We start from the raw sequence: 25,766 nt of genomic DNA, 5'->3' as shown, positions 1-25,766 counted from the left end.
TGAAACATTTGGGAAACACTTGGGCAATGTTTGGGCAGCAGTAAGTGCCCTGTGTGATCAACAAGAGTTCTGTTGCTGTATACTCTGTGCCAGCTATAAGAAGAAACAGCAAGGAGTAGCTTATCTCTGGATCTTAAAAGTTTGATAATTGCCTAAATATGATATAAATGGGTGTTTGTCCTATCATGGATTAAATACCAGTCTCTAACACCACATTAGCAAATACTTGTGGCAGGATGGCCATTTCTGATGAAATGCCAATATTTTGCCCCAAATGGAAAAGTCATGAAAAAGTGAGCCAGCTGCCTAGATAATGGTTCATCTGCATGCAAGATAAAATAAAAGATGGGGGTAAATTTCCTTTATATGCCTGAAGATATCTATGATAATTAGGGTTACTAGCTGTTGCAAACATCCCAGAATCATCTGTCTTGTATCTATTATGGGAACTCTGTGTTCAGTGCAAGCTTCTCAACCAATCATGACAGGGATGTGAAGACATAAAGTAAGCCAACATTTGTGGATCCTGCAATTTCTGTTCCACAGCAGACTATCCAACAGTCTCCTATAGACATACAGTAACTATACCAGTTGGAAGTCTTTTCACTGAAAGGAAAACTAGTTCCTCAGTTATTGCATTTGCTATCTCATATATGGAGAACCTTGAAGATTCTGATGCTCTAGTTTTCATGATAACAAGTAGGAGATGAAAGACATGCTGACTTTTTTCTTTTACATTATTTTTACATTTTTACCCTAAAACACATTTATTTCCAAATAAATGAGAATGTTTTTAGCTAACAAAATATTACTAACCCAGGCACTAAAGAATCATTATAGCATGAAGAAGATTAACCTGTTTTAGAAACTAGATGTCTGATGGAAAGTTTAATGGGAAGTTAAACTAGTATTAAATAAGAGAAGGCTCCCACTGTTCCATACTCTATAGTTCATGCACCACCAATTGTGGTAGCAGCGGGAACCATCTCAGCAATACCAGCTGTCTGAATATCACAGATGAAGAGCAACACACAGTGTAATGATGAAACATAAAAGTAAAATCTAAAGGAAGGCACTAATTAATCTTCATAGCAATGTCCACTGCAGCTGTAGCACAGACTGGCTGCAGCTTTCTACCTATTTATGGCAACCCTCTGAAGCCATATCCCATCAAAGTCCAATGAAGTCCACAATCTTTCTCCAAAAATTGTTTTGATTCTCTCTTATATCATAAGGTAATGTTTTTAAATATGTCAGTGCTTGCAAAGGGGAATGACCTCGATCCAATTTATCTTGGGACAAACTAATCCAGAACTGAACACAGGAGTGGGCCCCTGAGGACCATAGAAACAGCTCTGAGGACAGCATATGGCCCATGAAGTGTACTTTGGTCACCCTTGAATTAACAGATTTGAATATGCCTCTGAATGCCCTCTGGGATGTGGGGGGGGGCTTTTTGTCATGTTTATCTCTCAGATTGGTTTAGGCCCAGGAGAGGCTTTTTTAACAATAGGATCTGACCTCAAAGTCACTTCTGGGTCACTTTCTGAATTTAAAAGGGCCACTCCTGGGCCTAATATGAGTGAGGAGGAAGATGTAAAATTGCCCACACACACCTCAGAGGGCATTTTGCAGGTATTAGAGGGCATTTTTTTAAAAGTCTGAGGACCCAGAGACTCAAAAAATTGGCCCTGGGACTGCATGTGGCTCATAGGCCACATGCTGTCCTTTCCTGATTTAATGTTTTAAAAATGGCCATAGTGTTTCAACTGGAGGCTTTGTAATGTGTTACATGTGCATCAGGATTTGTAGATTCAGTTACAGCAAAATCCTGTTCTTAACGCTTATTTTCTACCCATAAAAAATGCAATCATTTTTAAAGTATGCTCTCTTCTTGTTTGCCATACTTCACAGCCGTTATTGTCAATGTGCACATATTAGATTTCATGACATATACATATATATTTATTGGAATGCAACATGAATAATAAATATATCTTTATCTTGAAAGCTGTGAGTCACTTCACTCACCGATTTACTCTCTCTTTCTGCACAAAACCTCCCACCCAGCAATGGTTTGACACTGACTGTTTTAGCTGGCAAAAATTAAATAAAGGTGAATCTGCACTGTAGAAATAATGCAGTTTTACACCAGTTTAATTGTCATGGCTCTATCCTACATAATCCTGGGATTTGTAGTTTAGAGAGGTACCAGCACTCTTGGGCAGCAATGGCCCAAGATCTTGTAAAATTACCAATCCCAGGATTCCGTAGGATGGAGCTACAGCACTTAAAGTGGTGTCAAACTGCATTGTTTCTACAGTGTATATGCACCATAGAAGAGAAATAATTTCTCTAGAGTCTTGGATAGGTATTACACAGTGCTGTCTTTTGGGTCTTGTCCCATTCACCATTGCCAAATGAAAGAACAGATATGCTTTAAAAGGTGGGAGGGGGTACATTCTTTTTCCTGCCATGCCTCTCAAGAAATCTTGGTAGGTTACAGCGGTTATTCTGCTGCCTCTGCTCCTGCTTTCCAATCACTTATTGGGATAATAGTAATAGAATAAGCTCAGCTCTCAATTTTATCTATCCCTCATGCACAGTTATGTGAGATCAGCCAGCTTTCCATGACATGGGTTCCATTAAGCTCTTCATGTATAATTAGAGGTAGCAGGATGCCGTCATGGCTGAGTGACAGCAGAAAGCTCTCAAGCTCTCAACACTTCCATGCTATCAATGTAGGTTGTGTACATCATGTTAAATGTAATGTCATCTGATGGACTCTGTCCTGACTGAACAGCCCATTATGGTTGTTCCATTTACATGGTATTGATTGAGCCTGCCAGATTGTTTTTAAAATGGCATGGTTTGGCCATGTCCCGGAAGCTTTGATGTTACTGCATATAACAGTTGGAAAATAGAATTAAGTGGGACAAATGTTGTAAGATCAATGTCAATTAATTTAAATCACACTTTGGACCTATATTTCTTCAAAATCAACACAGAAGAATTTCAACCCAAAGAAAAACAGTAATATTAGGTAATATTTAAAATGTTGCAAAAACCAAGACATTTGAAACATGTACTCAGTATTACCTATTGCAAGTCACACTGAAAACTTGGGAATAATATCAGAAATGCTACACGGTGGAGCTCAAGGTAAGCATTTCATATGCAGAACTCTGCTACTGCTCCCATTTTTATCAGGCCCAGTTAGTGTAGTCACTGTTGCGGTGTGATGTTGCTCCCCAGCCATTTCATTGCTAGTAGAGACCTGAGGGGATTAAAGAATTACCAACACAAGTCAAAGGCATCTTCTGCCTAGATACACTAAGGGCCACCCCAGATCTCAGCAGATGATATCATTGGTGTGACTCTGTCTATGGGAACATAGACAGATGCCCCTTGATCCTTTCCACTTTCCATCAATAACAGAATGGATGGAGAGAGGGCTATTACAGCCCTAAAGCGAGTTCCACTTTGATCACTGCAGCTTAATACCTCCTATCTGACAGGGACAGTCCTGTTTAATTCTCTGCTCTCCCACCTTTTCAGCTGCTTTTAAAACACCTCAGTTCCTCATTCATCTCCCCCCCCCCCGCCCAACTTATTTCAGTTCCTGCAAACTGAGTTCAAAGTGCAAAAGTAGTTTGTACTCAACTCAGCAGGAGGAAGAGCCAAGGAGAGGGCAGCATTGTGACCTTCCCCGTAGGCTCAGGTTAAACCAAACTGCTGCAGCCTTTCCTACATTGTGTGCTCTTCCTCATTAATAACTTTTGCCATCTCAATCACACTCTGGTGTGACGTGACTACACATGACCCAATTTTTATTTGTGAAATGTTGGAGGGTATGGAACCTTAGCCTGGCTGCGTGGAGCTAAGGCCCCCAACCTTCTGGCTCTCACTGCCAGCCATTCACCTCTCTCCCCTATTCCCAGTCTCCATCGCAATGGCACTAAAGACTGTGGATGTGTGTGTCTGCAAGGAGGCATTGTCCTGCCCAGGTCTTGCTGCATCAGGTTCTGTTATTGCCCTGGGACCACTTCTCAGCCTGGCCATCATAGTTTAAAAAAAGTTTCTTCATTTCAATCTGAGGTTGCTTAAATCTGTGGACATGGGGGCTCCACTGTACTATATCAAGTGAGGATGGGGTGGCATGAACAGGTAGATGTAAAGTGGGCTCAGGGGGGAAATGTTTGAGAACTACACTCCAAAGTGTTTAGTCTTTTAAATCCCACCACTGGAAGGTAAGGCTATCAGTGATAAGCAGTCATATGACAACATACTACATCCAGGATCAGAAACAATAAGCCTCAGATATCAGCTTCTTGGAAAATGCTGTAGGTCACTGTGGGAAAAGAACACTATTCTACATAGAGCTTTGATCTGATCCATCACACCAAACTTTCATAAGCTCATACCATTCATGAAATCTAATTCTTTGTATTTATAGGCAAATATGTTGGTATGGTCCATGGCTCTATTACCCATGCACTTTATTTATTTATTTATTTATTTATTTATAGCCCACATTTCTCTCGATACAGGGACTCAAGGTGGCTATACGCATCTCACCTATAGCACTAATTCCCACTTCTCTTTGGATCAATGGCATTAAATTATTATAAAGTTTTATCCCCTCCCAAAGTTACCCTTCTTCTTGCCTGTGCACAATAAATTCTCAGACAGGTTGTTCCTGAGAGATCTGTCCATTAAGGAAATGTAAATCTCCATCCTAATCCACAAATTCAAGTTTAATTACCTCACAAGCATATTCTCTGTGGCGCGTTACAGACGGGCCTAAGAGGTGCCGTCCCCGCGCTGCGATTACGCGTGAGGGGCGGCGCTTCCAGATGCGCCTTGCCCCTCGCGCGTAACCGATACGTTAAGATGGCGGCACCCTATACAGACGGGCGGCGCAATCTTGACGTAGCGGACGCTCTGCGTCCGCACGTCCCAACCCGGAAGAGATGTCACAAGTGCGCACTTTGGCACTCGCGGCGTCTCTTCCGGGTTCCTGGAAGGAGCGTGATTTGCGTGATCCTTTTTTGCTCCGTGAGGGAGTCGCGCAGTTTGGCTGCTGCGGCTCCCTCACGGAGCAAACAGCAGCGCCGGCAGACCGCCGCAAAGCTTGGGTCGGGGGTGGCAGAGGAGGAAGAGGAGGCTGTGGAGGGAGAAAAGATGGTGGAGAGGAAAAGGAAGTGAAAAATGCAGCAGGGGAAAAGAGGAAGAGGGGGAAGAGGAAGGGAAGGTAGGAATAGGAGGAGGGAGGAAGAGCTGTGGAGGGGAAAAGGCAACACAGGGAAAGAGGTGGAGGGAGGAAGGGGTGGCAGCCAAAAAGGAGGTGGCCCTCTGCTGCATGCCACAGTGAGGGTAGTGAGGCAGGTTTCAGTGGCCTGGGGCAATGAAGTCCCATTGTCCCCAAATGAGGCCAATGAGTATCTGTGAATTTTGGGATTTGCAGTAGATGCAAAACCGATTCCCCATGGATACTGAGGGCCGACTGCATTATGTTCTAGTATAGATTACATACTAGTCTCATTTTATTTTTCTGTTAGTGGGATTTTATCCTGGGCTGGGATCCCTTCGGTCTCCAAACCCTGTATCCTTGCCACTCTGCTTGTACTTTCTTAAACTAGGAATATGTGCCGTGTCTTGTACTAGGTCATACAACTGATCCTCTCCCAACTTCATTAAGAAAATGAAACATGACTTTTTTTATTTTCTTCTAGTCTTGTATATTCCTAGATTTCCTTGAAGTGCACTGTTTAGCCTCTCACACTCTCTGGCTTGATAAAAATTCACAATGAAACCAGACATGGTTCTACTTAGTGGCAAGTTGTAAAACTTCAATCAAAGGCCTAGAAAGAACTTGTCCTCCACCCTGTCAGCAGTCCCTCCAAGCAATTTGTCAAAGACTTCTGCTCTCTATAGAGTGCTTTCCTGCAGAGCTCCTGCAGAGCTTAAAGAACCATTCTGGAAAATAGCTTCCTGTATTGCAAAGGAGAAGTATTAGAAAGAAGACCTCCTGTAGTTGGAATGTTTGTTCATTAACGTTGTGGCCACAAGCTATTTTTCTTCCTCTCAAACAAAAAAAAAAAAAAAAGGGGGGGGGGAATAATGTTTGAACATCCACAATAATGTTTCTTTCTTAAAAAGCTAGATCATTTCCCCCATATTTGCTCCTCCTTCTCTCCTTCCAGTGTGATTTCCATTGGTTCAACATGAAAGTGTCCAATTAACCACAGTTTCCCATTTTAGCAGAAGGCTGCATGGCACCAGATTGAGGGGACACAAGTCTACCACTCCTTCAGTTGCTGATGCCTACTTTGATTAGGTTCTTCTACTGTATTTCCATAAACTGTTTGGAGAACATTGTTATAAAATTTTTAAAAATGTGTTATTGTCGGTCTTGCTACCATTGTGGTTTTATCTAGAACTTCTTTTACACCTTCCATGCATAAATTATATTTGAATTTGGAAATTATCATTACCATAGTAGTGTGGCAGGAAATTTTGTCAAAATACAGGTAATGTACAGTTCTGAAAGGAAAAAGCTATTTCCTTATCTTCTGGTAATCCTCCTGAATTGAAGAAGAATTGAACCCAATGTGTTATCACTGATTTGGTGTATTTATGTAGGGTTGCTTCTGATTTTCCTAAGCTGTCAGCTAGCTATATAAGAAATACTTTGTAATATTGTGTGTGTGTGTGTGTGTGCGTGCGCGCGTGCTCATATCTTCTAGTTGCCTGTCACCATGAATTTCTTAGAGTTTTCTTAGGCAAGGAATACTCAGAGGTGATTTTACCAGCTTCTTCCTCCTAAATATAGCCCACAGCACCTAATATTCATTGGTGTTTTCCTATCCAAGTACTAACTAAGACTGACCCTGCTTAGCTTCAAAGGTCAGACAGGATCTGGTGCCTTACGGCTATTTAAGTCACGTAGTGCTGATTATCCATTAAAAATAATAACTAGAATAAGATGTTCTATAATCACTAATTAGTGAAAAGGCTGTCTAGGTAATCTTAAACCAGGAATCTTCAAAAATTGCAACACCAAACATCCATAATAAAATATAAAGAAAAAATGTTCATTGCTCTCTAAGCAGTTCTAACAGAAAGCTAGCCAGGTGAGATGAAAACACTGTGGCAAGAAAGAGATGACAGTTAGTGTTCCAAATATTTGCTAGTGTATGCAAGTCCCTGTCTGAATCTGCCACAATTCCTTGACATTTTCCTCTTAAACTGCAATGCTCTGGTCTAAGAATGGTAGGCTTAAATATACCAAGCTTTTCTGAAGCAAGTCTGCAGCCTGCTCACATATAACTATTTCTTTTGATAAACAAAATGTAAGATAAGACTTGGTCTATCATGTTTCCAGATAATAGTCTTAAGATTCTTTCTTAACTGTTGTGAATCTGCATATGGTGCTTGTCAGATGAACACCAGAGTACAGAACATGGAGATCAGTTGCAATGGTAAAACACCACTGTGCTAGTAGTCCCATCCTAAATGCAATTGCTAGTCTCCCTTAGAGTCAACCTACAGTATTTAATTGTTCATTGAACAATAAGACAACATTTATGTAAATTCCAATGGTTTAGTGGGTGTACTTTAATTGGAGTTGCCAATTAGATTTTAGACTGTGGTCTTATCTTAATATCTGATAACTTTCTGACCACATCTACAAACGTGTTTGCTAACCAGGATGTTTTTAATGATACTGTTCTTTTCAATTGTAAACTACTCTGAGATCCAATCATGGGGGAAAGTGGGAGATGATAGATAGATAGATAGATAGATAGATAGATAGATAGATAGATAGATAGATAGATAGTGCTCTATTCCGCAGTTTGTGATACTCAACATGCCCCAAACTACTGTCAGTTTATTTATATATGTATTTACTCAGTGTTGCCAGGGTGGTTTTTTTTTTGTTGTTGTTGTTTTTGCTTATAACATGAATGAATTTTTTAAAAAGACTAGTAAAATTTGCAGTCTTGAATATTTGAATCAAACCAAGTTCCATGTATAATTGACAAAACACACCCAACATTCAGCAGTTGAACCTGAATTTTCACTTAAGTATTTCAGATGTCAACCTAATATCAGGTTTAGCCAAAATCAGCTTATAAATTTGTTTTAAAATTTCCTAAATGAGTTATAAATATCACAAATGTGTATTCTAAATTGTAAAAAGCAGAAATTTAAAGTATTTGTTCAGGACATACCCAGAATATTTTATTATTCAGGTCTAAAACATTAATACATTTTTTCTTTTGTCCCTATTAGATGAAACACCATCTTTGGTGATTCTGTGACCAAATATGTGGATTTGTGTTACATAGACAGACAGTCAGACACTTTATAGTATAAATCTAGCAGCTTTCATTTGAAGCTATTTTAGATTGAGGAGTTGTTTTTAAACTCCTGTTGTTAAATACCAGAGAAGAAAAACTATTATTATCTAGTATGGTCTGTTCATCATGAGGATACACTGGAGATTTTTTTAGTATGGGTTGCAAATAACAAATGAGGTCCTGTTCCATTCTTTTTTGAGCCATTCCTGTAGTAGGCTCAGCTGTATTTCTCTGCCATTCAATTACAATCTAAAATATGACTTGGCACATCTACATATAAAACAAAAGAACACAGTTATTGATATAATCAGATTATACAGTTCTCTTCTTTTAAAAAATGGATTGTGATAATCCTATACACAGTGAACCTGCCTGAATAACTTTGACATTAATAAGATTTAGAAAACCTAATCTTCCGTGGGTCTTTAGCTTTGATCAGAGCAAATGAAAGATTTGTAAGTTAACAAAGCAAAATGAGTAGCTTTGGGCAAATCTTCAAGAACCTTCATCCATGTGACTCTGTTGCTGATCCTTGGCTTTACAGATGGTTAGGGTTTTATTTAGTAGGCAATGCCCTGTAATGGAGAGTCAGGTAGTAATGATCAATTAGTGTCAAATGTAATAGAAGGAAAAGTTAACATGGAATCCTAACCAGCACCATTCTCTCTATCGCACTCACCAACATACTGGGTCCTTTGAAAATAACAGGCACATAAGACAACAAATGAGATTGAACAAATTCTGAAGTATCTTTAATCTATATTGCCATTGTAGCAATTATTAATGCATTCTTTGGATGATTTGGACACATAAACAGGACTTATGTGTCCTGATCATCCAAATAATACATTCATAATGCTACGAAGGCAATATAAATTAAGGATACTTCAACATTTGGGTTGGGATCAAAGGTGACTTCTACATGCTAGGAGCATAAGAAAGAATAAACTTGTTGAAGTCATCAAGCCATCCTTTGATCACACAAAACATTCCTTGAGGACATGAAATGGGGTATAAATATCCTTCCCTCCTCCCCCCCCCACCCCAAGAAATAGTCACATTGTTTATCCAGCCTTTCAGGCCTTTCTTGAAATGGAGAGCCTCATATGATTCTTAAGGCTTTCAGTTCTTGTATGATTGTATGCACTCTTGAGCATTTCTAAATAAAATACATCATTTACTGAAAACTGGAGCTATCTCTGCAGTTAGGCGAAAAGCTCCCCTCAAGTTTCCCTCGTCTTGCAGTCCTCTTTTTGAGTTTTAATTTCCCCACATTTCAAGATGCTGGCATTGCTAGTGGGACCCACACTTTTTATAGTAACAAGGCATAAAAAAGCATTTGCACTCACTAGGAAGGAAAAAGAGCAATATCTTGTCCTTTGCCTCAGGCTCAAATGAAATGAAATGAAATGAATGAAATGCAATGAAATTTTATTTATATACCACCGTTCCTATGATCACGGCGGTTTACAACAAAATAAGATACAGCACAATAGTAGTTACAAACATAATAAAAACCATATAATACTATACATCATTAAATCCATTATTATTCACTCAAACAGTAAAACAATCTAAAAATACAATAAATAGTATACAATAACAAAGAAAAATAAAGAAAAGTCAGGACATGTGAGGAAAAGCATTACAATCCATGTCCCAACAGACTCCTAACAAAAAAAGCTAACTACACCCCTCTTCTCAATCTCCCTCCCTCTAGAGGCTCAAGAAGCCCGTGGTCTTACCTATTACGTATGATAAATCCATAGCCACAAATGTTTTTACTCACTGGAAATCCTTTTCAATCTTTTGAAAAATAGTGTCATACAAAGTTTGGAAAGTGATACCCTCCAACCATGAGGAAGGACAGAGGAGGCAGAGATACTGACACCCATTAATTGAATTTAAAAAGAGCCAAGCAGAGATTGAAGTTTGTTTGTTTTTTGACAAGAGGCACTAGATCTAGATTGAAGTTTTGGCTTGGCTGAGATGGCAGCTATCTATGAGATTGCTACAGGATCAATAATTTACTGACTAGTCTGAGAAGCCTACTGTGATAAATCCCCTTTTCAGTCTGGTTCCACAGTTGCAACTCTTGGATTCCTGTCATTCAGTCTGTCCCAATTTAATCCCTTCCTGGACTGGATACATGGGCCTCAAGGTGACCCCTTATGTGGACCAGTGGCTGTGTTGTTTTGATGGGGTCTCTGTGGTGGTTTTGTCAGGGATGATGGGAGTTGTAGCTCTTCACCTCTGGCTCAAACTCACCACCTTGTTGCGCACCGACGCTGACCAGTTTTGGCCAGTGGATAAAGCTTTGCTCTAAAGCAGCAGAGTTACAGAGAATAGGCTGAAGACCCTGACAAACTCTCCAAGCCTTCTCACTCTTGCTTCCACAGAAGTCTTCCCACTTCTTCAGGATCCAGCTGGCTCTTGTATCTTCACTCAAGACACCAGACAACTCAGTAGTCTTATATAAAAGATCTACTTTATTCTACTATATACAGCTCCAAAACTATCCAATACAACTCCTCACTACTACCCACACAATACATTAGGATTCATAGTCATTATTATAGTCCTTGGATCAAACCACCCACTCTTGTCAGTATCCACCCAGTGGGCGTGTACAACCATTCTCATTGGTTCTCTTGTTTCTACCCAGAATTAATGATTTCATCATCTCAGCCTTGACCGCTTAACAATTCTCAGGTGTGTTCAATTATTCACTTTGCATTTCTGTCCTTGGCATTTAGGACTTGTTAACTACATTACCTTTTACACCTGTGTGGCTTCTAATTGCTTCTGCTGACTCACCCTGACTCTCACATACATGTTTTATTTCATTCACTGTATATCCCATGTTGCATTTTTCCTTAACAGGTTTCACTGAGGTAAGCATGGCCAGACTCTCTACCAACTTAATAAGACCAGACAGAGAAGTAGTTTTTAAAAGTACAGTACAAGTTCATTCAGCCACAATTAGAACTACTTCGACGTTCACAGTTCTCCAAAATCCTATTCAACTCTCCCCATAGGCGACCCATCATACCATTCCCTGAGCTGTGATTGTCTGTCTCCAACCCAGCTCTTCCCTTCACATTTAGTACCTTCTACTATTGTCTGCTTCTAAATTCGTTAGTAAAGCAAATATTGCAAAGCTTGGGGATGTGTCAACAAGGCAGGAGACCAAATGACAGCACTGCCTCCAAATAAGAATTCTGCTCCCAATGCAATAACATAAAACTTCAGCTGAAGGGAGTGTGAATATAGATAATACAAGAGTTCTAGGCCTGAACAGTATTTAATGTCTTACTCTCTACAATGCTAGAAATGAAAGGGGCCAGCTACACCCCAGAAAAGCCTTATAGATCTCTTGTATTCTGCAATCCAAATAAAACTCAGCTCTGCATCATTGTCCCTATGTCTTTCACCAAGACGTATGGAATCAGTTATTGTTGACCATCCCAGAAAATAAAAAGATCAGACATAGAAAGTGTGTTGAAAACTGGGCTGCTTTATTTAATTCTAATCTAGTTATGTTTCCCTCTCGAAAACTGCAAAGGGGGAGGCAACCTAGTGTGGGAGCAGCTGGGGCAGGTGGTCTTCCCCAGACCTTCTCCACAGCTTCCCCTGAACAAAACACCTGAGTCCCAGTGAAAGCCCAAAAGCTGGGTTGCTCCCTGGCCAGCCTGCATCTGGAAGACCAAGCGAAGATCCCCTAAATCACAGGGCTTTAAGTGAGGGTTTAGCCATCAGGCCAGAACCAAGAGAGGTCTCTTACACTATAAAGCCAAGTCTCATGCCCCAAAGGGGAAATTCCAAAGCCCTACCTTTCACCAAATGGGTGCTATAGATATTCACCTACTTCTCTCTTTACTACCTGCCACCAATATGGGACAAGCATCTGCCCTATACCCACGCCATCTGGCCATCCTGTTGCAGGTCCCCAAGAAGTTTGTGTTCCCTGTTTCAGACAGAAATACATTATCTGCTGTGTAGCGCTCAAGTCTCTAGAATACAGCTTTAGAGTGTGGGAACCAGTGGGCCAAACCCTTTGTGAGAGCATTGTGGATTTCTCTGTTGGCCCTATGCCTGGCCCTATGGTAGTAGAAACCCACATTGTATAGATACCATATAATGTGAATTGCCACTACCACTACACTTGCTGAGGCAAAATGGCCAAATAATCGTAATCCCAAAACAATTACTCTAGATCAGGAGTTCCCAACCTGGGAGTCGCAACCCCTTTGGGGGTCACTTAATCCTTTCTCGGGGCCCACCAGGTTGGGATTCCCCCCTGCCTCCCCCTCCTTCTCTTTTCACCACAGGTGCTGGCGCTGGTGCCGGCAACCACAAGGAGAAGGAGCTGGGGCTGGGGCCGCTGCCTCCTCTTCCCCTTCTCTTCATGGGTGCCAGCAAAGGCACCCACGAGGAGAAGGGGCCGGGGCCACCTCCTCCTCTTCCCCTTCTCTTCGCGGGTGCCAGTGAAGGCACCTGGAAGGAGAAGGTGACAAGGACGGGGCTGCAAGCCCCAGCGGCCTTTGCGGCCAGAAGTCCCGCCCCTTCTTTGCCAGTGGCTTCCCTGATTGGATGGGAGGCCAGGAAGGGGCAGGACTTCTAGCCGCAAAGGCCGCTGGGGCTTGTAGGCAGCCAAAGGTCCCGCCTCTTCCTGGCCTCCCAACCAATGAGGGAGGCCACGGGCAGGACTTTCGCCCGCAATGGGGGTCGCGGCCCAACAAAGGTTGGGAACTGCTGCTCTATATCATGTCATGAATAACCTGCAGGATAACGGTTTTACCTTCCAGCAAACCTAAATCATTTCAAGGATGTGTGGCAGAACCTTTAGTCCTCCATGCTCAGTGAGTGCTTCAAAACACCAAATGCGAGAGAGAGAGAGAGAGAGAGAGAGAGAGAGAGAGAGAGAGCCAAGACCTGCAGGACCTTAAATAACCCTTCATCTCATCTCTTCACTCCCTGTGACACAATTAGCATGGCCTCTCCTTCCCAGGAACCAGCAAAGCTGCATCCTCCTCCTGATGGCTGCACCAGATGGGGAAATCCAAATTCTATTCTTTTATATTACTCAAAGCACCTTTGTCCAAGACAGTATAAAAATGTCACTTGATTTTGTCTGTTCTACACTTTCCACTTTTGCTGCTATATCATCAATGCACTCGTTAAGGCTACCTCTTTTTCATGATTTATACAGATTGCCAGAAAAGTGGCGGGGGGGGGGGGGGGATAAATCATTCAGGGATGGAAGGCAATCTTTGACACTGTGCTGTGAAATGTGTCCATCTCACCATCCTTGAAAAAAATGTAATCCCCACTTGCCACCCCTATTTTGAGGCTGGAAGCAAAACTCTGATTAGGGATGACCAGTAGGCACTGAAATTCTGATATATTTAATTATTTAGTTCATGTTTCTCATGCATACTCAGAAGAAACATTGCCACAGGACAGGTCTGTTAACAGAGAAGGGGGATTGTTCTGTTACAGAGTAACAGGTGTGAATTGGAGATCCTTGCTGAAACATAAAATGAAAGTCAGCCTTAATTACTGAGTCACAACTGGCACTCTCAAACTCTCTGGAGATACAAATAAACTCTGCAGAGGCCTTGCCTTGTGGAGTTTGTGAAAGAAGATTAATGATCTGCTGTGTTCTACAGTTTTGGAGCAAGGCTGCCCATAGAAAATGTCAATAATTTTGCTTGTTTTATCATGTGCTGTACAGTTTGGTGATTTAAGAAACAAAAACAACAACAAAACTATGTGAGAATTCCTGGGAAATAAATTGCAGACTATGGGAAAAAAAGATATGGTTCCAAGGTTATTTAAACAACAATGGTAACCAGAAAAACATACCATTTACTTCAGATTTGTTCCTCACATTCATACCATTGATATTTATAATGTTTCTTTAGATTTTTATTTTGCTCAGTTTCTGCATTCAGCAAACAAGCTCTCTCTCTCTCTCTCTCTCTCTCTCTATCCCTCTCCCCCCCCCCCCCCCCCACACACACACACCACCATTGTTTGTGGTCCATAGCTTTGTCAAAGTTCAGAAAATTTGTCTGAAGCTGTAGATAGCAGTGTTGTGGTTTATTCTCAGATCAAAAAGATTGCTGATTTAAAACCTGTGAATATGAACAGTGCCCTATATAAATCCTGGGGCTGAGACTGTTCATTTATGTCCTCTCTTCTACTTGACTAATAGTTACTTTAATAGTATCTATCCACCTTCAAATCTGAAGCAGCAATTAGCTCTAATTGCCATGAAACTACACATATTTAAAGAAAATGTACTAATCAGTAGTCATTATTGCATATTCCTCCATTGTATGATGCTGGTCATTATCTTTTTGTTATGTACAAAGTAGTCAAAAGTCAGTGCTCAGTGCATTGGGTGGAAGTTTTGATATTTCTTCATCTAGAATTTTGCCTTGTTTTGAGACAAACTCAAAATATGGAAACATTCTTTAACTTTTTTCTTTTTTTTTTTTTTATTTTACTATAGATCCAAGAACCTGCCCAAGCCCTGATCATATAATTTGTCCAAGTAGCCTAGCATGCTTTATGTTGACTGGCAGTTTATCTCCATGACCTTGTTCACATCACCTGGTTATTATCTACAGAAGGGAATATGATAAAGGAGCTTATTGCTCAGCATTTTAAACCAGCTCCAGCCTCCCGGGCTGGAGCCGGGACACATGATGAAGGCAGGGATTCTCGCACAATAAGTCACTGCCAAACTACTGGCCACCATTAGCCCAGGTCCTAGTCAGGTCCATATCGTGCTTCTCCAGCACTTTTTAGAAGTTGGAAAGTGCTGACAGAGCACAGCTGGGACCTGGGCTGATAATGGCTGGTATTTCAGTGGTGATTTAGTGTGTGATAATCCCTGCCTCCATTCCATGTCTCGGTTCCAGCCCAGGAGGCTGGAGCTGGTTTAAAATGCATAGCGATAAGCTCCAAAGACTGATTTTAAGACAGACTTTCCCTACCTGGTGCATTCCAGATTATGCATGCAAAAAGGAATGACTTCAAGCCTCTTCTCCTCTTAGGTGAGATTATGAGAGTTTTTGAGCACTTTTAGTAGCTGTTTTGTGCTTTGGAATGCTTGTGTGAAAAATGCATTTGCACAAGGAACTTGTTTTCTGTGTAAAAACAATTGGGTTTTATGGGAGAGAAACAACATTTTTGAACAGAAAACAGTGTAGTTGTGCAACAATCCCATAATCACACAGCCTGGCTGTGAAAAGGTTATGTGCTTCTTTGAGGGGGGGGGGAATATTTCTAAAAAAAATTATTCAATAATAGCCCATTCAGAAAGTAAAAAAATATCAATAATACCCTTCTGCTTTTAGCATGGCTGTTTGATAACCACTTGCAAGCTTACTATCAATAGCTCAGCATGGATGCGTGGGGAAACTTTAGCCTTTGAGACATTCCTCAGCAACAACTCCCAGCATCCCTGACCATTTGCCATGCAGGTAGGAACTTGAGCAAAGAGGAGTTTCATGTGTTTGCTCTATCCCATAAATGGCATCCCTTCAAACATTCTAAAAAGGGTTTTATGTCACCTCTCACTGAGAGAAAACATAATAGCCATCTTTAGATATTTGAAAGGATGTCATGCAGAAGATGGAACAAGCTCGTGGGTTCAATTTAGGGGCTCATCTGCACTGGCCACAATACTCTGGGAGCAGCCCAGACTATTCTGGTTCCTGGAGGTGCCTCAGACTGCACTGTTACCTTGGCACTTTACAGCGACACTGGGCAGCTATCTACATACAGTATATATCTCTGCTGTGTTGCCCAGCATTGCCACTGCTGGCTTGAGTCAGAAACAAGATGCCCAGCATCTATCACATGGCTGGGCACTTTGTTTTAACTTCAGAGGGTGCAACACATACCAACAGCAACAGCAGTAGACAACACAGTGGAGATGTATGTGTGGACAGCTATCTGGTGTTCCTGCAAAGTGCTCCAGGTTTCCCTTGAAAATCTAGACCAAAAGATGAGTTATTTTAAACCATTTTAAGGCTGGTATGATGCAGATTCAGTGCAGAACTGGTCTTACATGATGAGGACAATCCACACACAAATTGAAGATTGGGCTTTGCATCATATGGACAGGTCACCATGATGATGGTGGGGAGACCAGTTTAATTGCCCCATGTAAACAAGCCTGTACTAGCGAAAAAAATTCACCTAAACATTAGAAAGAACTTCCTGGTGGGAAGAGCTGTTCAGCAATGGAACAGACAGTTTCAAAGGTTGGTGGACTGTCCATCTTTGGTTGTCTTTAAAATAAAGATGGGTGGCCATCTCTCATGAAGCCTTTAGCTGTATGTTTCTGAACTGCAGAAGGTTGCCCCTTGCAGTCCCTCTCACTCTATGGAAATTATTGCACTGGTGTCCATAATGTTCCGATTGCATCCCAGAAACACTTTGGCGGGTTATAAGCCGCTGCTTTGAGGTGGTCTGCCACCGCTGCCATTTGCTCCGTGCGGGAGCCGCAGCAGCCACACCGGAGCTTCTTTAAGCGGTGCCTCTGTGACGTCGCGAGGTGCCAGGGGCGCATTCGCGACGTCACAGACGCCGCGACATGTTCGGACGCACAGCGTCCGATACGTAAAGATGGCACCAGCCGTGTGGAATGGCCGGCGCCATAACGTACAGACAGAGTCCGTATTAGAGCCAGGGGCGTCTAGAAGAGACGCCCCTTTTTAAAAATGGGACGTCCTGCGGACATCCCAAGTGGCGGTTTGTAACCCGCCCGTGTAAACTAATGATATGGGAATGGGTCTTATCGCATTTGACTTGTAATTATGTGATTTTAATGTGATGACAAGGAATACTATCACACACCCTTTGCTGTTCTAGTGGTAATGGTGCTCAGGTCATTTGTAATGTGTCCCTTTTATGTGCATGCATACTTTTGCTGTGAGGGTTGTAGTACTGAGCTTGCACATGACATCATCATTCTATGGTCCTATTACTTTGTACTACTGCCTTCCTGTGAAGTTTTATTAGGGCTGAGGAAAAAATAAAATTACCTGTGTCACCCTCCTCACCACCAGAAAAAGAGTAGAGCTTGGAGGATGTTCTAGGATAGGAGGGAAGGAGGGAATCCCAATCAATCAGAACATAAGGACAGATTGAGACTGGTAGGATTATCATGCACACATCACCTGGAACAACCCAAAAGCAGTCATGACAGCTATGAAGGGAATTTTCCCATTTTTGACCAGGAATGGGAGAAGGCCAGCCTGGGTGCAGGATAAGTACTGCATGAGAACGGGATGTGCAATGACATTCATTCAGTTCAGGTTACATCTCATGCCCAGCCCAGTAGAAAAACACTGTGCAATAATCTTCCATGTTTTTGCGATTCTGGGAACTCATGGGACTTGAATTGTAACAACAGGAGAGAACAGGTACCCCAGTCCTGATATAAAGATTTGTAATTACTATACATCTAGGCTAACAATTTGAGTTATGCATTTATTGGGAAATAGTTTTGTATCGTCCATGCTGTAATTGAAAATGAAAGGATAATTTGTCTCACCATAAAAATTCAGTGTGAGTAGAAAATGAGGAATGATGTATTACAAGCGCAATAACAGGACAATCCAATTCATGCCTAGCCAAAAGAGAACCCCATTGAGTTTCATGGGACTTGCTTCCAGGTAAATGGATGTACGATTAAAGCCCAATCCATGAATTACTCTAAAGTCAATATGGCAATGGTTGTAGTGACACCTAGTGGTAAATATTAAAATGTTTTAATAATGGTTTATGGTACAATTGAGAATTACTGTTACCTGTTTATGAACTTCAAGAGCCAGCGTGGTGCAGTGGTTTGAGCATTGGACTATGACTCGGGAGAAAGGGGTATTTAAACCCACTCAGCCATGGAAACCCACTGGCTTGACCTTGGGCAAATCACACTCTCTCAGTCTCAGAGGAAGGCATAAGCAAACCCCTCTGAACAAAGCTTGCATCCCAATATGCAGTTTGGCTTGCAAAATACTCCCCAAACCACTGTGGTCAATATGTGTGCATTAGACTTGGACCAACAGTATGTGAAAAGCAACAACAATAGCAGCAGCAGCAACTCTGTTTTTTACTCAGAGTATCTGGACTTGATTTCCACCTCCTTCAGTCTAGCCTATCTAACATATGAATGGAGAAGAAAAGAGACTGTTTTATTGCATAGTAAGGGGATTTTTTTCAATGTACAAACCCAGCTTTTCAATGTTGTTTCAGACTGATTTCTTCACAGATTTTTGCTAACAGATGTTTTAATATAATTGCATTTGTTTTCTCCAAATAGCCATTCTGACATTGGCACGCTTATCCAGTCCTTACTTAAGTTATTCTATCTAGTGAAGTACAAATTAAAATTTTCTTATTATTTGGAACCAGCAAGACTAGTGATTTTCTATACATTTCTTATTTTAATTTACCCAAGTACAATCTCTGCTGGTTAGATCGAACTCTGAAATTGTGGTTGCTGTTAAAATTCAATAGTTGTCCCACATGGATATTTGTATGCAGGGCCTGGAGCAAGAGCTTAAACTGAAAAATACAAATCCTTTCTTTTCTTTTCTGATTTTTTACAGCATCCCTTAAGTCAAAGCAAGAAAGAATTAATTCCTGTATGTAGTGCTTGTCACTTAATACATTATAGCATTGCCATTTTGCAAGTAACTGTAATTTTGATTTGTTGTTAGCAAAGCAATCATTAAGGCAAAGCATTGCGAATGTCAACCAAGCTCAGAGATCTTAAAATCTTTCACTTCGAAGATACAATGGCTGTGCTAGTTCAGTCAGGGGGGAAATCCATTCTCAGGGTAAACTATTAGGCTTAGATAAACATTGTACACTCCAGTGGGCTTATCTCTGGTCTTTTTAAGATAAAGATTCTCTCTTCCCCTAAGGAGGCATACACCAGAGGAGCCTTCCTTTTTTCTTTTTAACCTTGTTCTCCTTCCAGCCAACTCCCTACTGCTGAAGGTCTGTTTTTCTTTAGTCCCCAGCAGTTCAGTATGGCGTGTCCTTTCCTTTTCTGATTCTCCATGACCAAAGGGAAGCTGATGAGATTTCTCCATCATACTAAAAAATGCAATGAAACTAGATCATTCAAACATCTGTGACCAGGACTAACCCAAGGTATAGCAGGACTCATCAGAAGCTGAGGCAAGCAATCAGTCAGAAGGCAAGAACCAAAATGCAAGAAAAGAAAACACCTTGGAATAAGAATTGCAATTTTGTTGAGCTGTTTGTGGAAGAAAGCAGTACAGTGAGAGAGGCTCTCCAGATAGGTCAATGCTTGACAGTGAGAAGAAAGATCACATCAGCGGAAGGGAGAAAAAAGAGATGAATAAAAGTGCTTCAGAAAGTAGCTCTGGTTACAGTGAATGTGAGGGACATGAGGAGTAGAAAGTCAAAACAAGAACATATGTAACTGCTGGGTATGAAAGGCTATTCTTAAAAAGCAGACCGCAGCTTTGTACAGAAAAAAGGCATTATTTAAACATGTGAAGAAATTGAACTGAGTGAACAAAAGCCTGTCAGAATTCTCCACCCTCTTTGTGTGTACAGAAATTGTGAGGACCATTTTGCCAAGTCTCTCCAGGAGGAAGAGAAATCCCGCAGCTGTTTTGTCAATCTAACTTCACCATTAACAGTGACAGTAGTACAGCATCTTTCCCTTTTCCTAACATCCCTGTATTAAAACAAAAACAAAAACAGATATGATTTCCTCACCCATTTGTTAGGTGAGAGATTAAAACTCACTGTCTTCTGCTTATCAACCTGTATCTAGCTAAACTGGGTTACCATTTGGGTCACATGAGCTTCCAAGGTTGTAAACAACAGTATTATCTGATAGGCAGATCAATATCAACATTCCCCTTAAGAATGGAAATGTATATCATAGGAGAATAAACATTCAGCTGTATAATCCATTGTATATTTAATGGTTTTACTTTAATAAATATACAATGGATTATACAGCTGAATGTTTATTCTCCTATGATATAAATAGTTTATGCAGTTACACATTTCTTGGGGATTTCTTCTCACGCATTTCCAGTGTAGGTATATTTACTATCATGGATCTTACTAGGACTGCATCTGCACTGCAGGAATAATGCAGTTTGACAACACTTTAGCTGACTTGGTTCAGTGTTATGGAATTCTGGGGTTTGTAGTTTCTTGTGACATCAGAGATCTCTGAAAAAGATGGCTAAATATCTTGCAGAACTTCAAATCCTAGAATTCCATAGTATTGAGCCATAGCAGTCAAAGTGGTATCTGCACAGCATTATTTCTGCAGTGCAGATACAGCCCAAGTCTAAGCTTATAACTCTTATCATAGACTTTGTGTAGTCTAGGCACATTGCTTTCTATAGACATTATATCATCTAGGCATTTTATATTATCTCTTATAATGCATTTCACACTGTAATGCATTTTTAACAGAGACAAATTGTACTGATAGTACACTGAGCATGGTGCTTGCAGTTCATTGCCATGATAAGGATTATCGTTTTATACAATACCAAGGCATCATAACTCATATAGCATATGTTAAGGGCATTGGCATCCATTGGCATACCTCATATAGGCATTTAGATCTTTGTAGTATTTGCTAGCAATGCAGGACTTGAGTACATTGCATTAATTCAGCATTTTATTACAGGGTTTCCTGCCACTTCTGATTCTGGAAGGTACTTGCTTCTGGGTATCCCTCTATGGTCTTGGATTTCAACTCCAAGTCATAGTTCTCCCATGGATGGGTTTCCCTGTCTCTGCTGCAGATTTCTGCAGTTCCTTCAGAATTACCAATGGCCTCTTGTTTGTTTCTCAGAGTAATGACCTGGTCACTGAGTTTGGGTAGATGGCTTTTTCTAGACAGAGTTGTGGTTGACCCATAATTCTTGAAAGTCTCCCAATTCTTTACTTATACAGCCACAAGCAGCAAATATATATACGCCTCTGACTTTACCATTTCAGATCTGGCATTGAGGGTATGCTCTTTATTCTGCTTTCAGATTCTTGTTAGCTACAGTTATTAAGATCCATTTAATCAGCTAAGACAGGAAATAAGAACTGAGCATTTAATACATTAGCATTCCACTGGCTTGTAGAAAAGAGTTGGTACTCAAGAAATATCATATCTATCACTCTTTAATGCACTCTTGGCAGAGTTCCCTGACTTTTCAAAAATTACACTTAGTATGAAGTACTCCAGCCAAACTTGTCACTTTTACTAAAAATTACAGACACATTAGTACAGTTCACTCCTGATTATTCCAACTTACCCATTAGTAAATGATTAATAACCCAGATATTTTAAATGTCAAATAAAGCCTTTCATAGTAACATTTTCATACAGTTTGGGCATATAGACAGTTAGCTGCTGGATTCTTTCTCAAAATTTACATTCTGATCTTAAAACATGGAAATGTTTCTGAATGTCTTGAAATTTCAGGTTTGACCATTATAGGATAGCTTATATTTTTTTATTCTAGGCTACATTAATAGAAGTATAGTCCCTAGATCCAGGGAAGTAATAGAACCACTCTAGTCTACCTTGGTCAGACCTCACCTGGATTACTGTGTTCAGTTCTAGGCACTACAATTCAAAAAGGATGTTGACAAGCTGGAGCGTATCCAGAGGAGGGTGACCAAAATGATGAAAGCTCTGGAAACCATGCCCTATGAGGAGCAACTTAGAGAGCTGGTTATGTTTAGCCTGGAGGAGAGACAGTTAAAAGGTAATATAATAGCCTCTTTAAATATTTGAAGGGAAGTCATATTGAGGATAAAGTAAGCTTGTTTTCTGCACCTCCAGAGAATAGGACCCAGATCAATGGATTCAAACTACAGGAAAAGAGAGTCCACCTGAACATTACAGCTGTTCGACAGTGAAACATGCTTCCCCAGAGTGTGGTGGAGTCTTCTTACATGAAATAGAGGCTGGATGGCCATCTGTCAGGGGTGCTTTGATTGTGTATTTCTGCATGGCAGGGGGTAGGACTGGATCACCCTTCCAACTCTATGAACTTTTGGAATCTATATGAATCCTCTCACCTCCACAATTTCCCCAGATTTGTACAGCCATGAGATATTGATTAGCTGGCCCTGAAAGGTGCCAGGTTCTTCACATATTTGTGAGTGCAGCCTTTTTTCCACCTGACTAAGATAATTAAACCCACTCTTCTTTCTTTCTGACTCCAACTCCAGGAATGATAGCAATATTGTGTCTATTTATAGAAACACATTTCTGTTTGCATTTTAAGTTGCTGTACCTTATTTTAAAAAGGGAAATATTTCTCCTTAATATGTGCAACTGTGTGGTGAAGAATGTCTCACATAAAGAACATAAGCCAAAAAAATAGATGTGGGGAGCCATGTCTTCAATGTGCATAATTTCCCATTGTGCACAATTGAGTCTTCAATGTGCATAATTTCCTTTTGTTCTTCCATTAATCTTGTACTTATCCACCTCTGTATAATGCCTTTGTCCACAAAGCTCTCTTTCTCAGTACAGCCTCTGGTTCTGATTTGCAATTTACAGACTGCTGTTGTGTGACCCACTGGTGAGTCATCTTGTATTCTGGCCTGTTTGACTTCATCTTTCTGTACATCCTGTCTTCTGAAAATGCCACCTGTGAGTGTGGCAAAGCCTCAAGGGATTCAGAGAATCTGGGAGTTCAAAGCAACCTTGTGGAATATCCACCAGGGAAGAAGAAATCATGCCAGGTACAAACACCTTGCATTTGTATCAATGTAGTCTGATGTTGATTATCAAAAATTCCTTCTAAAGCCATTTGCTTTTGAGAAACATCATCAGGCTTTTCTGATTTTTCTTTTTGAAAGTAGACCAGGTATAATGGTGGTAAGAGTGGTGTGCTTTTCCTTAGAATAGCTTCCCAACAATTAGGTGCAGTTTTCTTTGCTAGTTTGCTGACCATGTCAAAAGAGTTTGCCAACAAATTAGTTTGTAATTTAGGAGACATATGCTTAATGGCTATAGTGTTTGAAGTTTCATCATAAGCAAATTTTGTAGAGTTGCTGCTTTAGTTTCATTTAGAGTTTGGCAGCCAAAAAAAGGTCTGGAAGGGAAGAAAAGCCCTCTTCTTGTTTACATGTTCACTCCTGCCCACAGTGGAGACAGAGTATGAATTAATTATGATTCTGTTTGACAGCAATACCTGGATGGCTAGGTTCTAATATTTTTTATTATAGTATTTTCTGATTACATCTTTTCCTGCCTTTTTTTTCTACATAGTATATCAAAAATGAACTTTTGTGTATAAACATTATTGATTTAAAAAATTAAACATAGAGACATTCCTGGAAAACAATGAATTTGCTGCTTAATGCCAGGCAGAATCCAATAGGGTGGTTCTTCAAAAAGACTTCTTCATAGAGTCATATAATCATAATGTTGGATGTCATGGAACAACATACCCAACTTCTTGCTCAGTGCATGATCTCCTGCTAAAGCAGCCCCAGCAGGTAGCCGTCTAGTCTCTTTGTGAAGACCTCCAAAGGAGGAGACCCTATCATCTTTCTAGGCAATTGGTTCCATTGGCAAACTGCTCTTAATGTTAAGTTCCTTCTAATGTGCAATTAAAATCTACTCTCCTGTAACTTATTACTACCCTCTGAGGAAACAGAGAACAGGCCCGTACAGTCCTGTCTGTGACAGCCCTTGAAGTATTTAAAGAGTATGATCATGTCATTCCTCTTCACCAAGCTGAATATGCCCAGCTCCTTCAACTTTTCCATATATATTTTGTTCTCTATACCTCTTATCATCCTTGTTGGCCTTCCCTGAACCTGCTCTAATGTATTATTCTTAAAATGAGGTGCCCAGAGCAGAATGAAATACTCCAGATGATGCCTGACCAGTCTAAAATATTACTTCAACTTGGAAGCTATGGCCCAATACAGATGGTCAAAAAGCGCCATCCTGCGGGCAGGGTGAGGGCTGAGCATCCTCATGCTCACAGCTCTCCCCACACTAACTGGGTGCTATTTTGGTGTTAACCCATTCAGATGGTGCAACCATGATGACATCCCTTTGGTGCAGCGCCCAAACAACACTGCACCAAAGGGCATGATGAAGCTGTCCAGCAGTGGCTATGGCGCCGCTTCACAGGCACAAAAATGAGCTGGAAAACTGGCTGCTTTTTGTGCTCTGCAGAGGCCAGACAAAACTTAGACTGTCATACTTTAGACACATCATACTTCAGATTTCCTGGGTTCTTTGACCCTTAGACTGTGTAGACTTTGATTCTTCTTGCCTCTATTGAATCTATAGAGGCTTTCTAGCTGCTGGTAATTTACTTCTTCTGCCTGCACTATCAGTCGATGGTTCCCTCCCAGCCAGACTATGTAGGTGTTTGGTGAATCAGGACTCAAAAGCCATGACATGTAGTACTGTAGGCAGAAGCTAAATCAGCCTTCAGGTTCTTTATTTTAATTCAGAATCAAATTTCATAGATGCTTGTTCACAGAGTGCAATTCTGGGGAATCATATGACCTATCTGCACACCTCCTGCTGATAATAGTGCTACTGCTGATACCACTGAACCACCCATTGGAGACAAGAGTACTTTTTAATGTATTTGGACAAACAGAGCATAGAAAATCTGGTGCCAATTAAAATTCAAGTGCTTATAACATAAAAGTCACGAAGGCCAAATACAGTATAATAATAAGTTAAAAGAAATGCTTTTATTTGCATCCACAAAATATTAAATATTTATTGTATATGGCTCATTTGGGAAACTCAATAATTAATTGCTAGGAAAGTTGTAGCTCATTTATAAATATCAAAGACTTATAATAATCACTTTACAAATCCAAATTAGCACACACCATACAGATTTAAAACTATTTTGGGTACAGGCACATATTAAGAAGCTGTGTGAATCCACATTAATTAAAACTAATACTGTTCTTTCTTTCAATTAAAGCTGGTTCACCATACAAATGTAGACATGACCATAGCATAAAAACTTGCTATAGATCAGAGAAATCTTAAATATCTGCAAGTCCATTCTTTGAGGTCCTTCAGAGTTTCTGCATGAATCATTTGAATATCACATCTAATACAAAGAGTCACATTCTGGTTGGTGTGCGCAGGCACAAGGTATGAACCGCGGGAGCTCCCGCAGTTTGCTTGCTGCAGAAAGAAGGAGCTGCTGAGTGCGACTCGCTAACAGTTGCGGCTGTATTGATTTACCAACTCTCTCCCGGGCAAGGGAGAGTCTTGTGCCCTCATGAGGGCTTCTCCTCTCTGGAATATTTTTCATATTGTTAACATCATGTTCACAAATACAACTCTGGAATGGGCTACCAAAATAA

The sequence above is a fragment of the Sceloporus occidentalis genome, unplaced genomic scaffold, assembly GCF_023333645.1.
Source record: "Sceloporus occidentalis isolate IW3139 unplaced genomic scaffold, rSceOcc1.0.p SCAF_5, whole genome shotgun sequence".
NCBI classification, from domain to species: Eukaryota; Metazoa; Chordata; class Lepidosauria; order Squamata; family Phrynosomatidae; genus Sceloporus; species Sceloporus occidentalis.
Note: the sequence above shows the minus strand (reverse complement) of the source record.